Source organism: Hyla sarda, unplaced genomic scaffold (assembly GCF_029499605.1).
Source record: "Hyla sarda isolate aHylSar1 unplaced genomic scaffold, aHylSar1.hap1 scaffold_1212, whole genome shotgun sequence".
Lineage (NCBI taxonomy): Eukaryota > Metazoa > Chordata > Amphibia > Anura > Hylidae > Hyla > Hyla sarda.
Window position 1 is genome coordinate 13,673 of NW_026607834.1, and position 24,055 is coordinate 37,727.

The 24,055-nt window shown below is 46.4% G+C and overlaps 11 non-coding genes across 11 annotated transcripts; all 11 read right to left on the reverse strand.

Annotated features, from left to right (window-relative positions):
- Positions 1–312: 312 nt before the first annotated feature.
- On the reverse strand, positions 313–503 carry LOC130303273 (U2 spliceosomal RNA). The gene has a single exon (XR_008853370.1). It is a non-coding gene; the product is annotated as a U2 spliceosomal RNA (small nuclear RNA).
- A 2,075-nt stretch (positions 504–2,578) lies between these two features.
- Positions 2,579–2,769, reverse strand: LOC130303274 (U2 spliceosomal RNA). Its single transcript, XR_008853371.1, has one exon. It is a non-coding gene; the product is annotated as a U2 spliceosomal RNA (small nuclear RNA).
- A 2,092-nt stretch (positions 2,770–4,861) lies between these two features.
- LOC130303275 (U2 spliceosomal RNA) lies at positions 4,862–5,052 on the reverse strand. Its single transcript, XR_008853372.1, has one exon. It is a non-coding gene; the product is annotated as a U2 spliceosomal RNA (small nuclear RNA).
- Positions 5,053–7,134: 2,082 nt separating this feature from the next.
- Positions 7,135–7,325, reverse strand: LOC130303276 (U2 spliceosomal RNA). Its single transcript, XR_008853373.1, has one exon. It is a non-coding gene; the product is annotated as a U2 spliceosomal RNA (small nuclear RNA).
- Positions 7,326–9,403: 2,078 nt separating this feature from the next.
- Positions 9,404–9,594, reverse strand: LOC130303277 (U2 spliceosomal RNA). Its single transcript, XR_008853374.1, has one exon. It is a non-coding gene; the product is annotated as a U2 spliceosomal RNA (small nuclear RNA).
- A 2,080-nt stretch (positions 9,595–11,674) lies between these two features.
- LOC130303278 (U2 spliceosomal RNA) lies at positions 11,675–11,865 on the reverse strand. Its single transcript, XR_008853375.1, has one exon. It is a non-coding gene; the product is annotated as a U2 spliceosomal RNA (small nuclear RNA).
- Positions 11,866–13,945: 2,080 nt separating this feature from the next.
- Positions 13,946–14,136, reverse strand: LOC130303279 (U2 spliceosomal RNA). The gene has a single exon (XR_008853376.1). It is a non-coding gene; the product is annotated as a U2 spliceosomal RNA (small nuclear RNA).
- Positions 14,137–16,223: 2,087 nt separating this feature from the next.
- Positions 16,224–16,414, reverse strand: LOC130303280 (U2 spliceosomal RNA). The gene has a single exon (XR_008853377.1). It is a non-coding gene; the product is annotated as a U2 spliceosomal RNA (small nuclear RNA).
- A 2,084-nt stretch (positions 16,415–18,498) lies between these two features.
- Positions 18,499–18,689, reverse strand: LOC130303281 (U2 spliceosomal RNA). The gene has a single exon (XR_008853378.1). It is a non-coding gene; the product is annotated as a U2 spliceosomal RNA (small nuclear RNA).
- A 2,084-nt stretch (positions 18,690–20,773) lies between these two features.
- Positions 20,774–20,964, reverse strand: LOC130303283 (U2 spliceosomal RNA). The gene has a single exon (XR_008853380.1). It is a non-coding gene; the product is annotated as a U2 spliceosomal RNA (small nuclear RNA).
- A 2,089-nt stretch (positions 20,965–23,053) lies between these two features.
- Positions 23,054–23,244, reverse strand: LOC130303284 (U2 spliceosomal RNA). The gene has a single exon (XR_008853381.1). It is a non-coding gene; the product is annotated as a U2 spliceosomal RNA (small nuclear RNA).
- Positions 23,245–24,055: the final 811 nt, after the last annotated feature.

Below are 24,055 nucleotides of genomic sequence, written 5' to 3' on the forward strand. Positions count from 1 at the left end.
TGTCAATTAGGAACATTCAGCACCCACCCGCTATCAAGGCAGCTGCCTATCATGTCATGCCCTACCTGCACAGGTGTGCTGGCTACTCAAATGATCCAATTAAGGAGGCCATTTAGTCAGCAGCAGCAGAAGTCCTGTGCCTGGACGCTCCAACAGCGGCCAGACACAAGCAGAAGCAGAAGCAGCAGCAGCACCACCTTTTGTTTTTTGGCTGCAGCAGCAGCAGCAGCAAGGCCCACAGGGCTGGCTAGCTGGCTAGCCAGCAAGCAGGTAGCAATGAAAGTAGGAATCTTTCTTTTTAACCCTGTAAGGGGGTGGTGCACTGTACCCGAAGATACTGCCATATCGGGTCAATGCATAGGGCGACGGAAGCAAGCTTCGAAATCGGCCCCCGTTCTCAAAAATCCATTTAATATATGGTCCCCAGATAGGGGACGTATCAGATATTAAACTGATAAGAACAGATACTACACTTGATCTTAGCCAAAAGGCCGAGAAGCGATAACCGTGAAAGGGGCGGGCCCAACAAGGTCCCCTTCATGGGCACTATCACTGCTTGCTGTCAGGGAGGCTGCCAGACAATTTTCCATGCACACTCTGGGCTGGGGGGCAGTCAACCACCAGTACACACAGCAGAACCTAAACCCATACCATTATTGCTAAGCAGCAAGACAGGGGCCCATTGCACTCCCACGGGGCCTTTTTAAATGCAATCCATAACCCGGATTTGCCAGGAACCCTTCTTACTCCTCCTACTTGCATGTGACACTGGGCTTAGGATCTGCATAGGAAACACACACACAAGCACACACCTACCTTTGTTGCCTGCAGATGCCTCCTTGGCTGTCCCCAAACGGTATCAAACCAACACCCACGGGAAGCTGTAAGCATAGAGGACATGCCTGCACCCCATTGGACTTACCTGTGTGGGTTAAACCCGGGTTATTTGACAACCTATGGCGGTGATGGTTCTGCTCAGGCAGAGCAGTGCTGATGCTCCTCATAAAGCTGTCGCTGCTGTGAAGGTTCTAGGTGACATCACAAATCCCTATGGTTACATACACAACAAAGCTGGGTTGTTGTTGTTTACACTCTGCAAGGCCTGTGGAAGTGAGTGACATCATAGCACTGTAGTTCTGAGGGTTCTAGATGGATGCAACAATCTCCTGTTGCTTCTATGAAGGCCATAATAGACGACATCACCAAACAGCTCCATAGTCACATACACAGCAAAGGAGAGATGTTGTTTACACCTAGTGATGTCAGTGGTATTGAGTGACATCACAGCACAGTGCTAAGGCTCCTGGGCCTGGACACAGCAGCGGCTGCAATATCTCAACGGAGAATACGTTTATATATATATGTGTGTGTGTGCGCGTATATATATATATATATATATATATATATATATATATATTTCTCCGCCGAAATCACTTTTAAACCCATTTCCACCTTTTTTTCCCTTCTCTTCCTCTTACTTTTTTTCACGTTTTTTTACGTTTTTCTCCTTTTCGCCTCTTTTCTGGGCGTATTATTCTTCTTTTTCTTCTTTTTTTTCGTCTAATGCATACCCCATCAGTGCAGCAATGCTTATTCAATACCGCCAGCAGATGGAGACACTGGGGATAATTTTCTAAGGATTTATACTGATTTTTCCTGTCTGAATTTGTCGCACAGAAAGTTGCAGGCCAAATATGTGTGACATTTCTGCGACTTTAGCTTCTAGAGCATTTTTACAACATTATACATAGGTGCTGAATACATAAAAAGCGACTGTTCAGCGACAGACAAGTCGCATCGGCTGAAAGTAGGCCAGAATGTCAGTCCATGTTGGAGCAGGTTTAGATACAGTCTAAAGCATAGATCTCAAAGTCTGTGCACAGAATTTAGCAAGGGCCTCGCACCTTCTGATGCATCAGGTAGGTGCACAATAGCATAGCCTAACCCTCTGTACTTTGGTCTATATTGATGCGGGACATAGACAGCCAGCTGATGACCAATCCATTAGTGCAATGGCTGGAAGCATTTGTCTTTGCCTTTGCAATACCACAGAAGCAATGCATGGTCAATGTACAGCAATGACACACCTGTGTGAACAGCCAGGAGACCCCCCCCCCCATGTTATGTTACATAGTTACATAGTTAGTACGGTCGAAAAAAGACATATGTCCATCAAGTTCAACCAGGGAATTAAGGGGTAGGGGTGTGGCGCGATATTGGGGAAGGGATGAGATTTTATATTTCTTCATAAGCATTAATCTTATTTTGTCAATTAGGAACATTCAGCACCCACCCGCTATCAAGGCAGCTACCTATCATGTCATGCCCTACCTGCACAGGTGTGCTGGCTACTCAAATGATCCAATTAAGGAGGCCATTTAGTCAGCAGCAGCAGAAGTCCTGTGCCTGGACGCTCCAACAGCGGCCAGACACAAGCAGAAGCAGAAGCAGCAGCAGCACCACCTTTTGTTTTTTGGCTGCAGCAGCAGCAGCAGCAAGGCCCACAGGGCTGGCTAGCTGGCTAGCCAGCAAGCAGGTAGCAATGAAAGTAGGAATCTTTCTTTTTAACCCTGTAAGGGGGTGGTGCACTGTACCCGAAGATACTGCCATATCGGGTCAATGCATAGGGCGACGGAAGCAAGCTTCGAAATCGGCCCCCGTTCTCAAAAATCCATTTAATATATGGTCCCCAGATAGGGGACGTATCAGATATTAAACTGATAAGAACAGATACTACACTTGATCTTAGCCAAAAGGCCGAGAAGCGATAACCGTGAAAGGGGCGGGCCCAACAAGGTCCCCTTCATGGGCACTATCACTGCTTGCTGTCAGGGAGGCTGCCAGACAATTTTCCATGCACACTCTGGGCTGGGGGGCAGTCAACCACCAGTACACACAGCAGAACCTAAACCCATACCATTATTGCTAAGCAGCAAGACAGGGGCCCATTGCACTCCCACGGGGCCTTTTTAAATGCAATCCATAACCCGGATTTGCCAGGAACCCTTCTTACTCCTCCTACTTGCATGTGACACTGGGCTTAGGATCTGCATAGGAAACACACACACAAGCACACACCTACCTTTGTTGCCTGCAGATGCCTCCTTGGCTGTCCCCAAACGGTATCAAACCAACACCCACGGGAAGCTGTAAGCATAGAGGACATGCCTGCACCCCATTGGACTTACCTGTGTGGGTTAAACCCGGGTTATTTGACAACCTATGGCGGTGATGGTTCTGCTCAGGCAGAGCAGTGCTGATGCTCCTCATAAAGCTGTCGCTGCTGTGAAGGTTCTAGGTGACATCACAAATCCCTATGGTTACATACACAACAAAGCTGGGTTGTTGTTGTTTACACTCTGCAAGGCCTGTGGAAGTGAGTGACATCATAGCACTGTAGTTCTGAGGGTTCTAGATGGATGCAACAATCTCCTGTTGCTTCTATGAAGGCCATAATAGACGACATCACCAAACAGCTCCATAGTCACATACACAGCAAAGGAGAGATGTTGTTTACACCTAGTGATGTCAGTGGTATTGAGTGACATCACAGCACAGTGCTAAGGCTCCTGGGCCTGGACACAGCAGCGGCTGCAATATCTCAACGGAGAATACGTTTATATATATGTGTGTGTGTGCGCGTATATATATATATATATATATATATATATATATATATATATATTTCTCCGCCGAAATCACTTTTAAACCCATTTCCACCTTTTTTTCCCTTCTCTTCCTCTTACTTTTTTTTCAAGTTTTTTTACGTTTTTCTCCTTTTCGCCTCTTTTCTGGGCGTATTATTCTTCTTTTTCTTCTTTTTTTTCGTCTAATGCATACCCCATCAGTGCAGCAATGCTTATTCAATACCGCCAGCAGATGGAGACACTGGGGGATAATTTTCTAAGGATTTATACTGATTTTTCCTGTCTGAATTTGTCGCACAGAAAGTTGCAGGCCAAATATGTGTGACATTTCTGCGACTTTAGCTTCTAGAGCATTTTTACAACATTATACATAGGTGCTGAATACATAAAAAGCGACTGTTCAGCGACAGACAAGTCGCATCGGCTGAAAGTAGGCCAGAATGTCAGTCCATGTTGGAGCAGGTTTAGATACAGTCTAAAGCATAGATCTCAAAGTCTGTGCACAGAATTTAGCAAGGGCCTCGCACCTTCTGATGCATCAGGTAGGTGCACAATAGCATAGCCTAACCCTCTGTACTTTGGTCTATATTGATGCGGGACATAGACAGCCAGCTGATGACCAATCCATTAGTGCAATGGATGGCTGGAAGCATTTGTCTTTGCCTTTGCAATACCACAGAAGCAATGCATGGTCAATGTACAGCAATGACACACCTGTGTGAACAGCCAGGAGACCCCCCCCCCCCCCCCCCCTATGTTATGTTACATAGTTACATAGTTAGTACGGTCGAAAAAAGACATATGTCCATCAAGTTCAACCAGGGAATTAAGGGGTAGGGGTGTGGCGCGATATTGGGGAAGGGATGAGATTTTATATTTCTTCATAAGCATTAATCTTATTTTGTCAATTAGGAACATTCAGCACCCACCCGCTATCAAGGCAGCTGCCTATCATGTCATGCCCTACCTGCACAGGTGTGCTGGCTACTCAAATGATCCAATTAAGGAGGCCATTTAGTCAGCAGCAGCAGAAGTCCTGTGCCTGGACGCTCCAACAGCGGCCAGACACAAGCAGAAGCAGAAGCAGCAGCAGCACCACCTTTTGTTTTTTGGCTGCAGCAGCAGCAGCAGCAAGGCCCACAGGGCTGGCTAGCTGGCTAGCCAGCAAGCAGGTAGCAATGAAAGTAGGAATCTTTCTTTTTAACCCTGTAAGGGGGTGGTGCACTGTACCCGAAGATACTGCCATATCGGGTCAATGCATAGGGCGACGGAAGCAAGCTTCGAAATCGGCCCCCGTTCTCAAAAATCCATTTAATATATGGTCCCCAGATAGGGGACGTATCAGATATTAAACTGATAAGAACAGATACTACACTTGATCTTAGCCAAAAGGCCGAGAAGCGATAACCGTGAAAGGGGCGGGCCCAACAAGGTCCCCTTCATGGGCACTATCACTGCTTGCTGTCAGGGAGGCTGCCAGACAATTTTCCATGCACACTCTGGGCTGGGGGGCAGTCAACCACCAGTACACACAGCAGAACCTAAACCCATACCATTATTGCTAAGCAGCAAGACAGGGGCCCATTGCACTCCCACGGGGCCTTTTTAAATGCAATCCATAACCCGGATTTGCCAGGAACCCTTCTTACTCCTCCTACTTGCATGTGACACTGGGCTTAGGATCTGCATAGGAAACACACACACAAGCACACACCTACCTTTGTTGCCTGCAGATGCCTCCTTGGCTGTCCCCAAACGGTATCAAACCAACACCCACGGGAAGCTGTAAGCATAGAGGACATGCCTGCACCCCATTGGACTTACCTGTGTGGGTTAAACCCGGGTTATTTGACAACCTATGGCGGTGATGGTTCTGCTCAGGCAGAGCAGTGCTGATGCTCCTCATAAAGCTGTCGCTGCTGTGAAGGTTCTAGGTGACATCACAAATCCCTATGGTTACATACACAACAAAGCTGGGTTGTTGTTGTTTACACTCTGCAAGGCCTGTGGAAGTGAGTGACATCATAGCACTGTAGTTCTGAGGGTTCTAGATGGATGCAACAATCTCCTGTTGCTTCTATGAAGGCCATAATAGACGACATCACCAAACAGCTCCATAGTCACATACACAGCAAAGGAGAGATGTTGTTTACACCTAGTGATGTCAGTGGTATTGAGTGACATCACAGCACAGTGCTAAGGCTCCTGGGCCTGGACACAGCAGCGGCTGCAATATCTCAACGGAGAATACGTTTATATATATGTGTGTGTGTGCGCGTATATATATATATATATATATATATATATATATATATATATTTCTCCGCCGAAATCACTTTTAAACCCATTTCCACCTTTTTTTCCCTTCTCTTCCTCTTACTTTTTTTTCACGTTTTTTTACGTTTTTCTCCTTTTCGCCTCTTTTCTGGGCGTATTATTCTTCTTTTTCTTCTTTTTTTTCGTCTAATGCATACCCCATCAGTGCAGCAATGCTTATTCAATACCGCCAGCAGATGGAGACACTGGGGGATAATTTTCTAAGGATTTATACTGATTTTTCCTGTCTGAATTTGTCGCACAGAAAGTTGCAGGCCAAATATGTGTGACATTTCTGCGACTTTAGCTTCTAGAGCATTTTTACAACATTATACATAGGTGCTGAATACATAAAAAGCGACTGTTCAGCGACAGACAAGTCGCATCGGCTGAAAGTAGGCCAGAATGTCAGTCCATGTTGGAGCAGGTTTAGATACAGTCTAAAGCATAGATCTCAATCTGTGCACAGAATTTAGCAAGGGCCTCGCACCTTCTGATGCATCAGGTAGGTGCACAATAGCATAGCCTAACCCTCTGTACTTTGGTCTATATTGATGCGGGACATAGACAGCCAGCTGATGACCAATCCATTAGTGCAATGGATGGCTGGAAGCATTTGTCTTTGCCTTTGCAATACCACAGAAGCAATGCATGGTCAATGTACAGCAATGACACACCTGTGTGTGAACAGCCAGGAGACCCCCCCCCCCCATGTTATGTTACATAGTTACATAGTTAGTACGGTCGAAAAAAGACATATGTCCATCAAGTTCAACCAGGGAATTAAGGGGTAGGGGTGTGGCGCGATATTGGGGAAGGGATGAGATTTTATATTTCTTCATAAGCATTAATCTTATTTTGTCAATTAGGAACATTCAGCACCCACCCGCTATCAAGGCAGCTGCCTATCATGTCATGCCCTACCTGCACAGGTGTGCTGGCTACTCAAATGATCCAATTAAGGAGGCCATTTAGTCAGCAGCAGCAGAAGTCCTGTGCCTGGACGCTCCAACAGCGGCCAGACACAAGCAGAAGCAGAAGCAGCAGCAGCACCACCTTTTGTTTTTTGGCTGCAGCAGCAGCAGCAGCAAGGCCCACAGGGCTGGCTAGCTGGCTAGCCAGCAAGCAGGTAGCAATGAAAGTAGGAATCTTTCTTTTTAACCCTGTAAGGGGGTGGTGCACTGTACCCGAAGATACTGCCATATCGGGTCAATGCATAGGGCGACGGAAGCAAGCTTCGAAATCGGCCCCCGTTCTCAAAAATCCATTTAATATATGGTCCCCAGATAGGGGACGTATCAGATATTAAACTGATAAGAACAGATACTACACTTGATCTTAGCCAAAAGGCCGAGAAGCGATAACCGTGAAAGGGGCGGGCCCAACAAGGTCCCCTTCATGGGCACTATCACTGCTTGCTGTCAGGGAGGCTGCCAGACAATTTTCCATGCACACTCTGGGCTGGGGGGCAGTCAACCACCAGTACACACAGCAGAACCTAAACCCATACCATTATTGCTAAGCAGCAAGACAGGGGCCCATTGCACTCCCACGGGGCCTTTTTAAATGCAATCCATAACCCGGATTTGCCAGGAACCCTTCTTACTCCTCCTACTTGCATGTGACACTGGGCTTAGGATCTGCATAGGAAACACACACACAAGCACACACCTACCTTTGTTGCCTGCAGATGCCTCCTTGGCTGTCCCCAAACGGTATCAAACCAACACCCACGGGAAGCTGTAAGCATAGAGGACATGCCTGCACCCCATTGGACTTACCTGTGTGGGTTAAACCCGGGTTATTTGACAACCTATGGCGGTGATGGTTCTGCTCAGGCAGAGCAGTGCTGATGCTCCTCATAAAGCTGTCGCTGCTGTGAAGGTTCTAGGTGACATCACAAATCCCTATGGTTACATACACAACAAAGCTGGGTTGTTGTTGTTTACACTCTGCAAGGCCTGTGGAAGTGAGTGACATCATAGCACTGTAGTTCTGAGGGTTCTAGATGGATGCAACAATCTCCTGTTGCTTCTATGAAGGCCATAATAGACGACATCACCAAACAGCTCCATAGTCACATACACAGCAAAGGAGAGATGTTGTTTACACCTAGTGATGTCAGTGGTATTGAGTGACATCACAGCACAGTGCTAAGGCTCCTGGGCCTGGACACAGCAGCGGCTGCAATATCTCAACGGAGAATACGTTTATATATATGTGTGTGTGTGCGCGTATATATATATATATATATATATATATATATATATATTTCTCCGCCGAAATCACTTTTAAACCCATTTCCACCTTTTTTTCCCTTCTCTTCCTCTTACTTTTTTTTCACGTTTTTTTACGTTTTTCTCCTTTTCGCCTCTTTTCTGGGCGTATTATTCTTCTTTTTCTTCTTTTTTTTCGTCTAATGCATACCCCATCAGTGCAGCAATGCTTATTCAATACCGCCAGCAGATGGAGACACTGGGGGATAATTTTCTAAGGATTTATACTGATTTTTCCTGTCTGAATTTGTCGCACAGAAAGTTGCAGGCCAAATATGTGTGACATTTCTGCGACTTTAGCTTCTAGAGCATTTTTACAACATTATACATAGGTGCTGAATACATAAAAAGCGACTGTTCAGCGACAGACAAGTCGCATCGGCTGAAAGTAGGCCAGAATGTCAGTCCATGTTGGAGCAGGTTTAGATACAGTCTAAAGCATAGATCTCAAAGTCTGTGCACAGAATTTAGCAAGGGCCTCGCACCTTCTGATGCATCAGGTAGGTGCACAATAGCATAGCCTAACCCTCTGTACTTTGGTCTATATTGATGCGGGACATAGACAGCCAGCTGATGACCAATCCATTAGTGCAATGGATGGCTGGAAGCATTTGTCTTTGCCTTTGCAATACCACAGAAGCAATGCATGGTCAATGTACAGCAATGACACACCTGTGTGAACAGCCAGGAGACCCCCCCCCCCCATGTTATGTTACATAGTTACATAGTTAGTACGGTCGAAAAAAGACATATGTCCATCAAGTTCAACCAGGGAATTAAGGGGTAGGGGTGTGGCGCGATATTGGGGAAGGGATGAGATTTTATATTTCTTCATAAGCATTAATCTTATTTTGTCAATTAGGAACATTCAGCACCCACCCGCTATCAAGGCAGCTGCCTATCATGTCATGCCCTACCTGCACAGGTGTGCTGGCTACTCAAATGATCCAATTAAGGAGGCCATTTAGTCAGCAGCAGCAGAAGTCCTGTGCCTGGACGCTCCAACAGCGGCCAGACACAAGCAGAAGCAGAAGCAGCAGCAGCACCACCTTTTGTTTTTTGGCTGCAGCAGCAGCAGCAGCAAGGCCCACAGGGCTGGCTAGCTGGCTAGCCAGCAAGCAGGTAGCAATGAAAGTAGGAATCTTTCTTTTTAACCCTGTAAGGGGGTGGTGCACTGTACCCGAAGATACTGCCATATCGGGTCAATGCATAGGGCGACGGAAGCAAGCTTCGAAATCGGCCCCCGTTCTCAAAAATCCATTTAATATATGGTCCCCAGATAGGGGACGTATCAGATATTAAACTGATAAGAACAGATACTACACTTGATCTTAGCCAAAAGGCCGAGAAGCGATAACCGTGAAAGGGGCGGGCCCAACAAGGTCCCCTTCATGGGCACTATCACTGCTTGCTGTCAGGGAGGCTGCCAGACAATTTTCCATGCACACTCTGGGCTGGGGGGCAGTCAACCACCAGTACACACAGCAGAACCTAAACCCATACCATTATTGCTAAGCAGCAAGACAGGGGCCCATTGCACTCCCACGGGGCCTTTTTAAATGCAATCCATAACCCGGATTTGCCAGGAACCCTTCTTACTCCTCCTACTTGCATGTGACACTGGGCTTAGGATCTGCATAGGAAACACACACACAAGCACACACCTACCTTTGTTGCCTGCAGATGCCTCCTTGGCTGTCCCCAAACGGTATCAAACCAACACCCACGGGAAGCTGTAAGCATAGAGGACATGCCTGCACCCCATTGGACTTACCTGTGTGGGTTAAACCCGGGTTATTTGACAACCTATGGCGGTGATGTTCTGCTCAGGCAGAGCAGTGCTGATGCTCCTCATAAAGCTGTCGCTGCTGTGAAGGTTCTAGGTGACATCACAAATCCCTATGGTTACATACACAACAAAGCTGGGTTGTTGTTGTTTACACTCTGCAAGGCCTGTGGAAGTGAGTGACATCATAGCACTGTAGTTCTGAGGGTTCTAGATGGATGCAACAATCTCCTGTTGCTTCTATGAAGGCCATAATAGACGACATCACCAAACAGCTCCATAGTCACATACACAGCAAAGGAGAGATGTTGTTTACACCTAGTGATGTCAGTGGTATTGAGTGACATCACAGCACAGTGCTAAGGCTCCTGGGCCTGGACACAGCAGCGGCTGCAATATCTCAACGGAGAATACGTTTATATATATGTGTGTGTGTGCGCGTATATATATATATATATATATATATATATATATATATATATTTCTCCGCCGAAATCACTTTTAAACCCATTTCCACCTTTTTTTCCCTTCTCTTCCTCTTACTTTTTTTTCACGTTTTTTTACGTTTTTCTCCTTTTCGCCTCTTTTCTGGGCGTATTATTCTTCTTTTTCTTCTTTTTTTTCGTCTAATGCATACCCCATCAGTGCAGCAATGCTTATTCAATACCGCCAGCAGATGGAGACACTGGGGGATAATTTTCTAAGGATTTATACTGATTTTTCCTGTCTGAATTTGTCGCACAGAAAGTTGCAGGCCAAATATGTGTGACATTTCTGCGACTTTAGCTTCTAGAGCATTTTTACAACATTATACATAGGTGCTGAATACATAAAAAGCGACTGTTCAGCGACAGACAAGTCGCATCGGCTGAAAGTAGGCCAGAATGTCAGTCCATGTTGGAGCAGGTTTAGATACAGTCTAAAGCATAGATCTCAAAGTCTGTGCACAGAATTTAGCAAGGGCCTCGCACCTTCTGATGCATCAGGTAGGTGCACAATAGCATAGCCTAACCCTCTGTACTTTGGTCTATATTGATGCGGGACATAGACAGCCAGCTGATGACCAATCCATTAGTGCAATGGATGGCTGGAAGCATTTGTCTTTGCCTTTGCAATACCACAGAAGCAATGCATGGTCAATGTACAGCAATGACACACCTGTGTGAACAGCCAGGAGACCCCCCCCCCCATGTTATGTTACATAGTTACATAGTTAGTACGGTCGAAAAAAGACATATGTCCATCAAGTTCAACCAGGGAATTAAGGGGTAGGGGTGTGGCGCGATATTGGGGAAGGGATGAGATTTTATATTTCTTCATAAGCATTAATCTTATTTTGTCAATTAGGAACATTCAGCACCCACCCGCTATCAAGGCAGCTGCCTATCATGTCATGCCCTACCTGCACAGGTGTGCTGGCTACTCAAATGATCCAATTAAGGAGGCCATTTAGTCAGCAGCAGCAGAAGTCCTGTGCCTGGACGCTCCAACAGCGGCCAGACACAAGCAGAAGCAGAAGCAGCAGCAGCACCACCTTTTGTTTTTTGGCTGCAGCAGCAGCAGCAGCAAGGCCCACAGGGCTGGCTAGCTGGCTAGCCAGCAAGCAGGTAGCAATGAAAGTAGGAATCTTTCTTTTTAACCCTGTAAGGGGGTGGTGCACTGTACCCGAAGATACTGCCATATCGGGTCAATGCATAGGGCGACGGAAGCAAGCTTCGAAATCGGCCCCCGTTCTCAAAAATCCATTTAATATATGGTCCCCAGATAGGGGACGTATCAGATATTAAACTGATAAGAACAGATACTACACTTGATCTTAGCCAAAAGGCCGAGAAGCGATAACCGTGAAAGGGGCGGGCCCAACAAGGTCCCCTTCATGGGCACTATCACTGCTTGCTGTCAGGGAGGCTGCCAGACAATTTTCCATGCACACTCTGGGCTGGGGGGCAGTCAACCACCAGTACACACAGCAGAACCTAAACCCATACCATTATTGCTAAGCAGCAAGACAGGGGCCCATTGCACTCCCACGGGGCCTTTTTAAATGCAATCCATAACCCGGATTTGCCAGGAACCCTTCTTACTCCTCCTACTTGCATGTGACACTGGGCTTAGGATCTGCATAGGAAACACACACACAAGCACACACCTACCTTTGTTGCCTGCAGATGCCTCCTTGGCTGTCCCCAAACGGTATCAAACCAACACCTACGGGAAGCTGTAAGCATAGAGGACATGCCTGCACCCCATTGGACTTACCTGTGTGGGTTAAACCCGGGTTATTTGACAACCTATGGCGGTGATGGTTCTGCTCAGGCAGAGCAGTGCTGATGCTCCTCATAAAGCTGTCGCTGCTGTGAAGGTTCTAGGTGACATCACAAATCCCTATGGTTACATACACAACAAAGCTGGGTTGTTGTTGTTTACACTCTGCAAGGCCTGTGGAAGTGAGTGACATCATAGCACTGTAGTTCTGAGGGTTCTAGATGGATGCAACAATCTCCTGTTGCTTCTATGAAGGCCATAATAGACGACATCACCAAACAGCTCCATAGTCACATACACAGCAAAGGAGAGATGTTGTTTACACCTAGTGATGTCAGTGGTATTGAGTGACATCACAGCACAGTGCTAAGGCTCCTGGGCCTGGACACAGCAGCGGCTGCAATATCTCAACGGAGAATACGTTTATATATATGTGTGTGTGTGCGCGTATATATATATATATATATATATATATATATATATATATTTCTCCGCCGAAATCACTTTTAAACCCATTTCCACCTTTTTTTCCCTTCTCTTCCTCTTACTTTTTTTTCACGTTTTTTTACGTTTTTCTCCTTTTCGCCTCTTTTCTGGGCGTATTATTCTTCTTTTTCTTCTTTTTTTTCGTCTAATGCATACCCCATCAGTGCAGCAATGCTTATTCAATACCGCCAGCAGATGGAGACACTGGGGGATAATTTTCTAAGGATTTATACTGATTTTTCCTGTCTGAATTTGTCGCACAGAAAGTTGCAGGCCAAATATGTGTGACATTTCTGCGACTTTAGCTTCTAGAGCATTTTTACAACATTATACATAGGTGCTGAATACATAAAAAGCGACTGTTCAGCGACAGACAAGTCGCATCGGCTGAAAGTAGGCCAGAATGTCAGTCCATGTTGGAGCAGGTTTAGATACAGTCTAAAGCATAGATCTCAAAGTCTGTGCACAGAATTTAGCAAGGGCCTCGCACCTTCTGATGCATCAGGTAGGTGCACAATAGCATAGCCTAACCCTCTGTACTTTGGTCTATATTGATGCGGGACATAGACAGCCAGCTGATGACCAATCCATTAGTGCAATGGATGGCTGGAAGCATTTGTCTTTGCCTTTGCAATACCACAGAAGCAATGCATGGTCAATGTACAGCAATGACACACCTGTGTGAACAGCCAGGAGACCCCCCCCCCCCATGTTATGTTACATAGTTACATAGTTAGTACGGTCGAAAAAAGACATATGTCCATCAAGTTCAACCAGGGAATTAAGGGGTAGGGGTGTGGCGCGATATTGGGGAAGGGATGAGATTTTATATTTCTTCATAAGCATTAATCTTATTTTGTCAATTAGGAACATTCAGCACCCACCCGCTATCAAGGCAGCTGCCTATCATGTCATGCCCTACCTGCACAGGTGTGCTGGCTACTCAAATGATCCAATTAAGGAGGCCATTTAGTCAGCAGCAGCAGAAGTCCTGTGCCTGGACGCTCCAACAGCGGCCAGACACAAGCAGAAGCAGAAGCAGCAGCAGCAGCACCTTTTGTTTTTTGGCTGCAGCAGCAGCAGCAGCAAGGCCCACAGGGCTGGCTAGCTGGCTAGCCAGCAAGCAGGTAGCAATGAAAGTAGGAATCTTTCTTTTTAACCCTGTAAGGGGGTGGTGCACTGTACCCGAAGATACTGCCATATCGGGTCAATGCATAGGGCGACGGAAGCAAGCTTCGAAATCGGCCCCCGTTCTCAAAAATCCATTTAATATATGGTCCCCAGATAGGGGACGTATCAGATATTAAACTGATAAGAACAGATACTACACTTGATCTTAGCCAAAAGGCCGAGAAGCGATAACCGTGAAAGGGGCGGGCCCAACAAGGTCCCCTTCATGGGCACTATCACTGCTTGCTGTCAGGGAGGCTGCCAGACAATTTTCCATGCACACTCTGGGCTGGGGGGCAGTCAACCACCAGTACACACAGCAGAACCTAAACCCATACCATTATTGCTAAGCAGCAAGACAGGGGCCCATTGCACTCCCACGGGGCCTTTTTAAATGCAATCCATAACCCGGATTTGCCAGGAACCCTTCTTACTCCTCCTACTTGCATGTGACACTGGGCTTAGGATCTGCATAGGAAACACACACACAAGCACACACCTACCTTTGTTGCCTGCAGATGCCTCCTTGGCTGTCCCCAAACGGTATCAAACCAACACCCACGGGAAGCTGTAAGCATAGAGGACATGCCTGCACCCCATTGGACTTACCTGTGTGGGTTAAACCCGGGTTATTTGACAACCTATGGCGGTGATGGTTCTGCTCAGGCAGAGCAGTGCTGATGCTCCTCATAAAGCTGTCGCTGCTGTGAAGGTTCTAGGTGACATCACAAATCCCTATGGTTACATACACAACAAAGCTGGGTTGTTGTTGTTTACACTCTGCAAGGCCTGTGGAAGTGAGTGACATCATAGCACTGTAGTTCTGAGGGTTCTAGATGGATGCAACAATCTCCTGTTGCTTCTATGAAGGCCATAATAGACGACATCACCAAACAGCTCCATAGTCACATACACAGCAAAGGAGAGATGTTGTTTACACCTAGTGATGTCAGTGGTATTGAGTGACATCACAGCACAGTGCTAAGGCTCCTGGGCCTGGACACAGCAGCGGCTGCAATATCTCAACGGAGAATACGTTTATATATATGTGTGTGTGTGCGCGTATATATATATATATATATATATATATATATATATATATATATATTTCTCCGCCGAAATCACTTTTAAACCCATTTCCACCTTTTTTTCCCTTCTCTTCCTCTTACTTTTTTTTCACGTTTTTTTACGTTTTTCTCCTTTTCGCCTCTTTTCTGGGCGTATTATTCTTCTTTTTCTTCTTTTTTTTCGTCTAATGCATACCCCATCAGTGCAGCAATGCTTATTCAATACCGCCAGCAGATGGAGACACTGGGGGATAATTTTCTAAGGATTTATACTGATTTTTCCTGTCTGAATTTGTCGCACAGAAAGTTGCAGGCCAAATATGTGTGACATTTCTGCGACTTTAGCTTCTAGAGCATTTTTACAACATTATACATAGGTGCTGAATACATAAAAAGCGACTGTTCAGCGACAGACAAGTCGCATCGGCTGAAAGTAGGCCAGAATGTCAGTCCATGTTGGAGCAGGTTTAGATACAGTCTAAAGCATAGATCTCAAAGTCTGTGCACAGAATTTAGCAAGGGCCTCGCACCTTCTGATGCATCAGGTAGGTGCACAATAGCATAGCCTAACCCTCTGTACTTTGGTCTATATTGATGCGGGACATAGACAGCCAGCTGATGACCAATCCATTAGTGCAATGGATGGCTGGAAGCATTTGTCTTTGCCTTTGCAATACCACAGAAGCAATGCATGGTCAATGTACAGCAATGACACACCTGTGTGAACAGCCAGGAGACCCCCCCCCCCCCATGTTATGTTACATAGTTACATAGTTAGTACGGTCGAAAAAAGACATATGTCCATCAAGTTCAACCAGGGAATTAAGGGGTAGGGGTGTGGCGCGATATTGGGGAAGGGATGAGATTTTATATTTCTTCATAAGCATTAATCTTATTTTGTCAATTAGGAACATTCAGCACCCACCCGCTATCAAGGCAGCTGCCTATCATGTCATGCCCTACCTGCACAGGTGTGCTGGCTACTCAAATGATCCAATTAAGGAGGCCATTTAGTCAGCAGCAGCAGAAGTCCTGTGCCTGGACGCTCCAACAGCGGCCAGACACAAGCAGAAGCAGAAGCAGCAGCAGCAGCACCTTTTGTTTTTTGGCTGCAGCAGCAGCAGCAGCAAGGCCCACAGGGCTGGCTAGCTGGCTAGCCAGCAAGCAGGTAGCAATGAAAGTAGGAATCTTTCTTTTTAACCCTGTAAGGGGGTGGTGCACTGTACCCGAAGATACTGCCATATCGGGTCAATGCATAGGGCGACGGAAGCAAGCTTCGAAATCGGCCCCCGTTCTCAAAAATCCATTTAATATATGGTCCCCAGATAGGGGACGTATCAGATATTAAACTGATAAGAACAGATACTACACTTGATCTTAGCCAAAAGGCCGAGAAGCGATAACCGTGAAAGGGGCGGGCCCAACAAGGTCCCCTTCATGGGCACTATCACTGCTTGCTGTCAGGGAGGCTGCCAGACAATTTTCCATGCACACTCTGGGCTGGGGGGCAGTCAACCACCAGTACACACAGCAGAACCTAAACCCATACCATTATTGCTAAGCAGCAAGACAGGGGCCCATTGCACTCCCACGGGGCCTTTTTAAATGCAATCCATAACCCGGATTTGCCAGGAACCCTTCTTACTCCTCCTACTTGCATGTGACACTGGGCTTAGGATCTGCATAGGAAACACACACACAAGCACACACCTACCTTTGTTGCCTGCAGATGCCTCCTTGGCTGTCCCCAAACGGTATCAAACCAACACCCACGGGAAGCTGTAAGCATAGAGGACATGCCTGCACCCCATTGGACTTACCTGTGTGGGTTAAACCCGGGTTATTTGACAACCTATGGCGGTGATGGTTCTGCTCAGGCAGAGCAGTGCTGATGCTCCTCATAAAGCTGTCGCTGCTGTGAAGGTTCTAGGTGACATCACAAATCCCTATGGTTACATACACAACAAAGCTGGGTTGTTGTTGTTTACACTCTGCAAGGCCTGTGGAAGTGAGTGACATCATAGCACTGTAGTTCTGAGGGTTCTAGATGGATGCAACAATCTCCTGTTGCTTCTATGAAGGCCATAATAGACGACATCACCAAACAGCTCCATAGTCACATACACAGCAAAGGAGAGATGTTGTTTACACCTAGTGATGTCAGTGGTATTGAGTGACATCACAGCACAGTGCTAAGGCTCCTGGGCCTGGACACAGCAGCGGCTGCAATATCTCAACGGAGAATACGTTTATATATATGTGTGTGTGTGCGCGTATATATATATATATATATATATATATATATATATATATATATTTCTCCGCCGAAATCACTTTTAAACCCATTTCCACCTTTTTTTCCCTTCTCTTCCTCTTACTTTTTTTTCACGTTTTTTTACGTTTTTCTCCTTTTCGCCTCTTTTCTGGGCGTATTATTCTTCTTTTTCTTCTTTTTTTTCGTCTAATGCATACCCCATCAGTGCAGCAATGCTTATTCAATACCGCCAGCAGATGGAGACACTGGGGGATAATTTTCTAAGGATTTATACTGATTTTTCCTGTCTGAATTTGTCGCACAGAAAGTTGCAGGCCAAATATGTGTGACATTTCTGCGACTTTAGCTTCTAGAGCATTTTTACAACATTATACATAGGTGCTGAATACATAAAAAGCGACTGTTCAGCGACAGACAAGTCGCATCGGCTGAAAGTAGGCCAGAATGTCAGTCCATGTTGGAGCAGGTTTAGATACAGTCTAAAGCATAGATCTCAAAGTCTGTGCACAGAATTTAGCAAGGGCCTCGCACCTTCTGATGCATCAGGTAGGTGCACAATAGCATAGCCTAACCCTCTGTACTTTGGTCTATATTGATGCGGGACATAGACAGCCAGCTGATGACCAATCCATTAGTGCAATGGATGGCTGGAAGCATTTGTCTTTGCCTTTGCAATACCACAGAAGCAATGCATGGTCAATGTACAGCAATGACACACCTGTGTGAACAGCCAGGAGACCCCCCCCCCCCATGTTATGTTACATAGTTACATAGTTAGTACGGTCGAAAAAAGACATATGTCCATCAAGTTCAACCAGGGAATTAAGGGGTAGGGGTGTGGCGCGATATTGGGGAAGGGATGAGATTTTATATTTCTTCATAAGCATTAATCTTATTTTGTCAATTAGGAACATTCAGCACCCACCCGCTATCAAGGCAGCTGCCTATCATGTCATGCCCTACCTGCACAGGTGTGCTGGCTACTCAAATGATCCAATTAAGGAGGCCATTTAGTCAGCAGCAGCAGAAGTCCTGTGCCTGGACGCTCCAACAGCGGCCAGACACAAGCAGAAGCAGAAGCAGCAGCAGCACCACCTTTTGTTTTTTGGCTGCAGCAGCAGCAGCAGCAAGGCCCACAGGGCTGGCTAGCTGGCTAGCCAGCAAGCAGGTAGCAATGAAAGTAGGAATCTTTCTTTTTAACCCTGTAAGGGGGTGGTGCACTGTACCCGAAGATACTGCCATATCGGGTCAATGCATAGGGCGACGGAAGCAAGCTTCGAAATCGGCCCCCGTTCTCAAAAATCCATTTAATATATGGTCCCCAGATAGGGGACGTATCAGATATTAAACTGATAAGAACAGATACTACACTTGATCTTAGCCAAAAGGCCGAGAAGCGATAACCGTGAAAGGGGCGGGCCCAACAAGGTCCCCTTCATGGGCACTATCACTGCTTGCTGTCAGGGAGGCTGCCAGACAATTTTCCATGCACACTCTGGGCTGGGGGGCAGTCAACCACCAGTACACACAGCAGAACCTAAACCCATACCATTATTGCTAAGCAGCAAGACAGGGGCCCATTGCACTCCCACGGGGCCTTTTTAAATGCAATCCATAACCCGGATTTGCCAGGAACCCTTCTTACTCCTCCTACTTGCATGTGACACTGGGCTTAGGATCTGCATAGGAAACACACACACAAGCACACACCTACCTTTGTTGCCTGCAGATGCCTCCTTGGCTGTCCCCAAACGGTATCAAACCAACACCCACGGGAAGCTGTAAGCATAGAGGACATGCCTGCACCCCATTGGACTTACCTGTGTGGGTTAAACCCGGGTTATTTGACAACCTATGGCGGTGATGGTTCTGCTCAGGCAGAGCAGTGCTGATGCTCCTCATAAAGCTGTCGCTGCTGTGAAGGTTCTAGGTGACATCACAAATCCCTATGGTTACATACACAACAAAGCTGGGTTGTTGTTGTTTACACTCTGCAAGGCCTGTGGAAGTGAGTGACATCATAGCACTGTAGTTCTGAGGGTTCTAGATGGATGCAACAATCTCCTGTTGCTTCTATGAAGGCCATAATAGACGACATCACCAAACAGCTCCATAGTCACATACACAGCAAAGGAGAGATGTTGTTTACACCTAGTGATGTCAGTGGTATTGAGTGACATCACAGCACAGTGCTAAGGCTCCTGGGCCTGGACACAGCAGCGGCTGCAATATCTCAACGGAGAATACGTTTATATATATGTGTGTGTGTGCGCGTATATATATATATATATATATATATATATATATATATATATATTTCTCCGCCGAAATCACTTTTAAACCCATTTCCACCTTTTTTTCCCTTCTCTTCCTCTTACTTATTTTTCACGTTTTTTTACGTTTTTCTCCTTTTCGCCTCTTTTCTGGGCGTATTATTCTTCTTTTTCTTCTTTTTTTTCGTCTAATGCATACCCCATCAGTGCAGCAATGCTTATTCAATACCACCAGCAGATGGAGACACTGGGGGATAATTTTCTAAGGATTTATACTGATTTTTCCTGTCTGAATTTGTCGCACAGAAAGTTGCAGGCCAAATATGTGTGACATTTCTGCGACTTTAGCTTCTAGAGCATTTTTACAACATTATACATAGGTGCTGAATACATAAAAAGCGACTGTTCAGCGACAGACAAGTCGCATCGGCTGAAAGTAGGCCAGAATGTCAGTCCATGTTGGAGCAGGTTTAGATACAGTCTAAAGCATAGATCTCAAAGTCTGTGCACAGAATTTAGCAAAGGCCTCGCACCTTCTGATGCATCAGGTAGGTGCACAATAGCATAGCCTAACCCTCTGTACTTTGGTCTATATTGATGCGGGACATAGACAGCCAGCTGATGACCAATCCATTAGTGCAATGGATGGCTGGAAGCATTTGTCTTTGCCTTTGCAATACCACAGAAGCAATGCATGGTCAATGTACAGCAATGACACACCTGTGTGAACAGCCAGGAGACCCCCCCCCCCCATGTTATGTTACATAGTTACATAGTTAGTACGGTCGAAAAAAGACATATGTCCATCAAGTTCAACCAGGGAATTAAGGGGTAGGGGTGTGGCGCGATATTGGGGAAGGGATGAGATTTTATATTTCTTCATAAGCATTAATCTTATTTTGTCAATTAGGAACATTCAGCACCCACCCGCTATCAAGGCAGCTGCCTATCATGTCATGCCCTACCTGCACAGGTGTGCTGGCTACTCAAATGATCCAATTAAGGAGGCCATTTAGTCAGCAGCAGCAGAAGTCCTGTGCCTGGACGCTCCAACAGCGGCCAGACACAAGCAGAAGCAGAAGCAGCAGCAGCACCACCTTTTGTTTTTTGGCTGCAGCAGCAGCAGCAGCAAGGCCCACAGGGCTGGCTAGCTGGCTAGCCAGCAAGCAGGTAGCAATGAAAGTAGGAATCTTTCTTTTTAACCCTGTAAGGGGGTGGTGCACTGTACCCGAAGATACTGCCATATCGGGTCAATGCATAGGGCGACGGAAGCAAGCTTCGAAATCGGCCCCCGTTCTCAAAAATCCATTTAATATATGGTCCCCAGATAGGGGACGTATCAGATATTAAACTGATAAGAACAGATACTACACTTGATCTTAGCCAAAAGGCCGAGAAGCGATAACCGTGAAAGGGGCGGGCCCAACAAGGTCCCCTTCATGGGCACTATCACTGCTTGCTGTCAGGGAGGCTGCCAGACAATTTTCCATGCACACTCTGGGCTGGGGGGCAGTCAACCACCAGTACACACAGCAGAACCTAAACCCATACCATTATTGCTAAGCAGCAAGACAGGGGCCCATTGCACTCCCACGGGGCCTTTTTAAATGCAATCCATAACCCGGATTTGCCAGGAACCCTTCTTACTCCTCCTACTTGCATGTGACACTGGGCTTAGGATCTGCATAGGAAACACACACACAAGCACACACCTACCTTTGTTGCCTGCAGATGCCTCCTTGGCTGTCCCCAAACGGTATCAAACCAACACCCACGGGAAGCTGTAAGCATAGAGGACATGCCTGCACCCCATTGGACTTACCTGTGTGGGTTAAACCCGGGTTATTTGACAACCTATGGCGGTGATGGTTCTGCTCAGGCAGAGCAGTGCTGATGCTCCTCATAAAGCTGTCGCTGCTGTGAAGGTTCTAGGTGACATCACAAATCCCTATGGTTACATACACAACAAAGCTGGGTTGTTGTTGTTTACACTCTGCAAGGCCTGTGGAAGTGAGTGACATGATAGCACTGTAGTTCTGAGGGTTCTAGATGGATGCAACAATCTCCTGTTGCTTCTATGAAGGCCATAATAGACGACATCACCAAACAGCTCCATAGTCACATACACAGCAAAGGAGAGATGTTGTTTACACCTAGTGATGTCAGTGGTATTGAGTGACATCACAGCACAGTGCTAAGGCTCCTGGGCCTGGACACAGCAGCGGCTGCAATATCTCAACGGAGAATACGTTTATATATATGTGTGTGTGTGCGCGTATATATATATATATATATATATATATATATATATATATATATTTCTCCGCCGAAATCACTTTTAAACCCATTTCCACCTTTTTTTCCCTTCTCTTCCTCTTACTTTTTTTTCACGTTTTTTTACGTTTTTCTCCTTTTCGCCTCTTTTCTGGGCGTATTATTCTTCTTTTTCTTCTTTTTTTTCGTCTAATGCATACCCCATCAGTGCAGCAATGCTTATTCAATACCGCCAGCAGATGGAGACACTGGGGGATAATTTTCTAAGGATTTATACTGATTTTTCCTGTCTGAATTTGTCGCACAGAAAGTTGCAGGCCAAATATGTGTGACATTTCTGCGACTTTAGCTTCTAGAGCATTTTTACAACATTATACATAGGTGCTGAATACATAAAAAGCGACTGTTCAGCGACAGACAAGTCGCATCGGCTGAAAGTAGGCCAGAATGTCAGTCCATGTTGGAGCAGGTTTAGATACAGTCTAAAGCATAGATCTCAAAGTCTGTGCACAGAATTTAGCAAAGGCCTCGCACCTTCTGATGCATCAGGTAGGTGCACAATAGCATAGCCTAACCCTCTGTACTTTGGTCTATATTGATGCGGGACATAGACAGCCAGCTGATGACCAATCCATTAGTGCAATGGATGGCTGGAAGCATTTGTCTTTGCCTTTGCAATACCACAGAAGCAATGCATGGTCAATGTACAGCAATGACACACCTGTGTGAACAGCCAGGAGACCCCCCGCCCCCCATGTTATGTTACATAGTTACATAGTTAGTACGGTCGAAAAAAGACATATGTCCATCAAGTTCAACCAGGGAATTAAGGGGTAGGGGTGTGGCGCGATATTGGGGAAGGGATGAGATTTTATATTTCTTCATAAGCATTAATCTTATTTTGTCAATTAGGAACATTCAGCACCCACCCGCTATCAAGGCAGCTGCCTATCATTGTCATGCCCTACCTGCACAGGTGTGCTGGCTACTCAAATGATCCAATTAAGGAGGCCATTTAGTCAGCAGCAGCAGAAGTCCTGTGCCTGGACGCTCCAACAGCGGCCAGACACAAGCAGAAGCAGAAGCAGCAGCAGCACCACCTTTTGTTTTTTGGCTGCAGCAGCAGCAGCAGCAGCAAGGCCCACAGGGCTGGCTAGCTGGCTAGCCAGCAAGCAGGTAGCAATGAAAGTAGGAATCTTTCTTTTTAACCCTGTAAGGGGGTGGTGCACTGTACCCGAAGATACTGCCATATCGGGTCAATGCATAGGGCGACGGAAGCAAGCTTCGAAATCGGCCCCCGTTCTCAAAAATCCATTTAATATATGGTCCCCAGATAGGGGACGTATCAGATATTAAACTGATAAGAACAGATACTACACTTGATCTTAGCCAAAAGGCCGAGAAGCGATAACCGTGAAAGGGGCGGGCCCAACAAGGTCCCCTTCATGGGCACTATCACTGCTTGCTGTCAGGGAGGCTGCCAGACAATTTTCCATGCACACTCTGGGCTGGGGGGCAGTCAACCACCAGTACACACAGCAGAACCTAAACCCATACCATTATTGCTAAGCAGCAAGACAGGGGCCCATTGCACTCCCACGGGGCCTTTTTAAATGCAATCCATAACCCGGATTTGCCAGGAACCCTTCTTACTCCTCCTACTTGCATGTGACACTGGGCTTAGGATCTGCATAGGAAACACACACACAAGCACACACCTACCTTTGTTGCCTGCAGATGCCTCCTTGGCTGTCCCCAAACGGTATCAAACCAACACCCACGGGAAGCTGTAAGCATAGAGGACATGCCTGCACCCCATTGGACTTACCTGTGTGGGTTAAACCCGGGTTATTTGACAACCTATGGCGGTGATGGTTCTGCTCAGGCAGAGCAGTGCTGATGCTCCTCATAAAGCTGTCGCTGCTGTGAAGGTTCTAGGTGACATCACAAATCCCTATGGTTACATACACAACAAAGCTGGGTTGTTGTTGTTTACACTCTGCAAGGCCTGTGGAAGTGAGTGACATCATAGCACTGTAGTTCTGAGGGTTCTAGATGGATGCAACAATCTCCTGTTGCTTCTATGAAGGCCATAATAGACGACATCACCAAACAGCTCCATAGTCACATACACAGCAAAGGAGAGATGTTGTTTACACCTAGTGATGTCAGTGGTATTGAGTGACATCACAGCACAGTGCTAAGGCTCCTGGGCCTGGA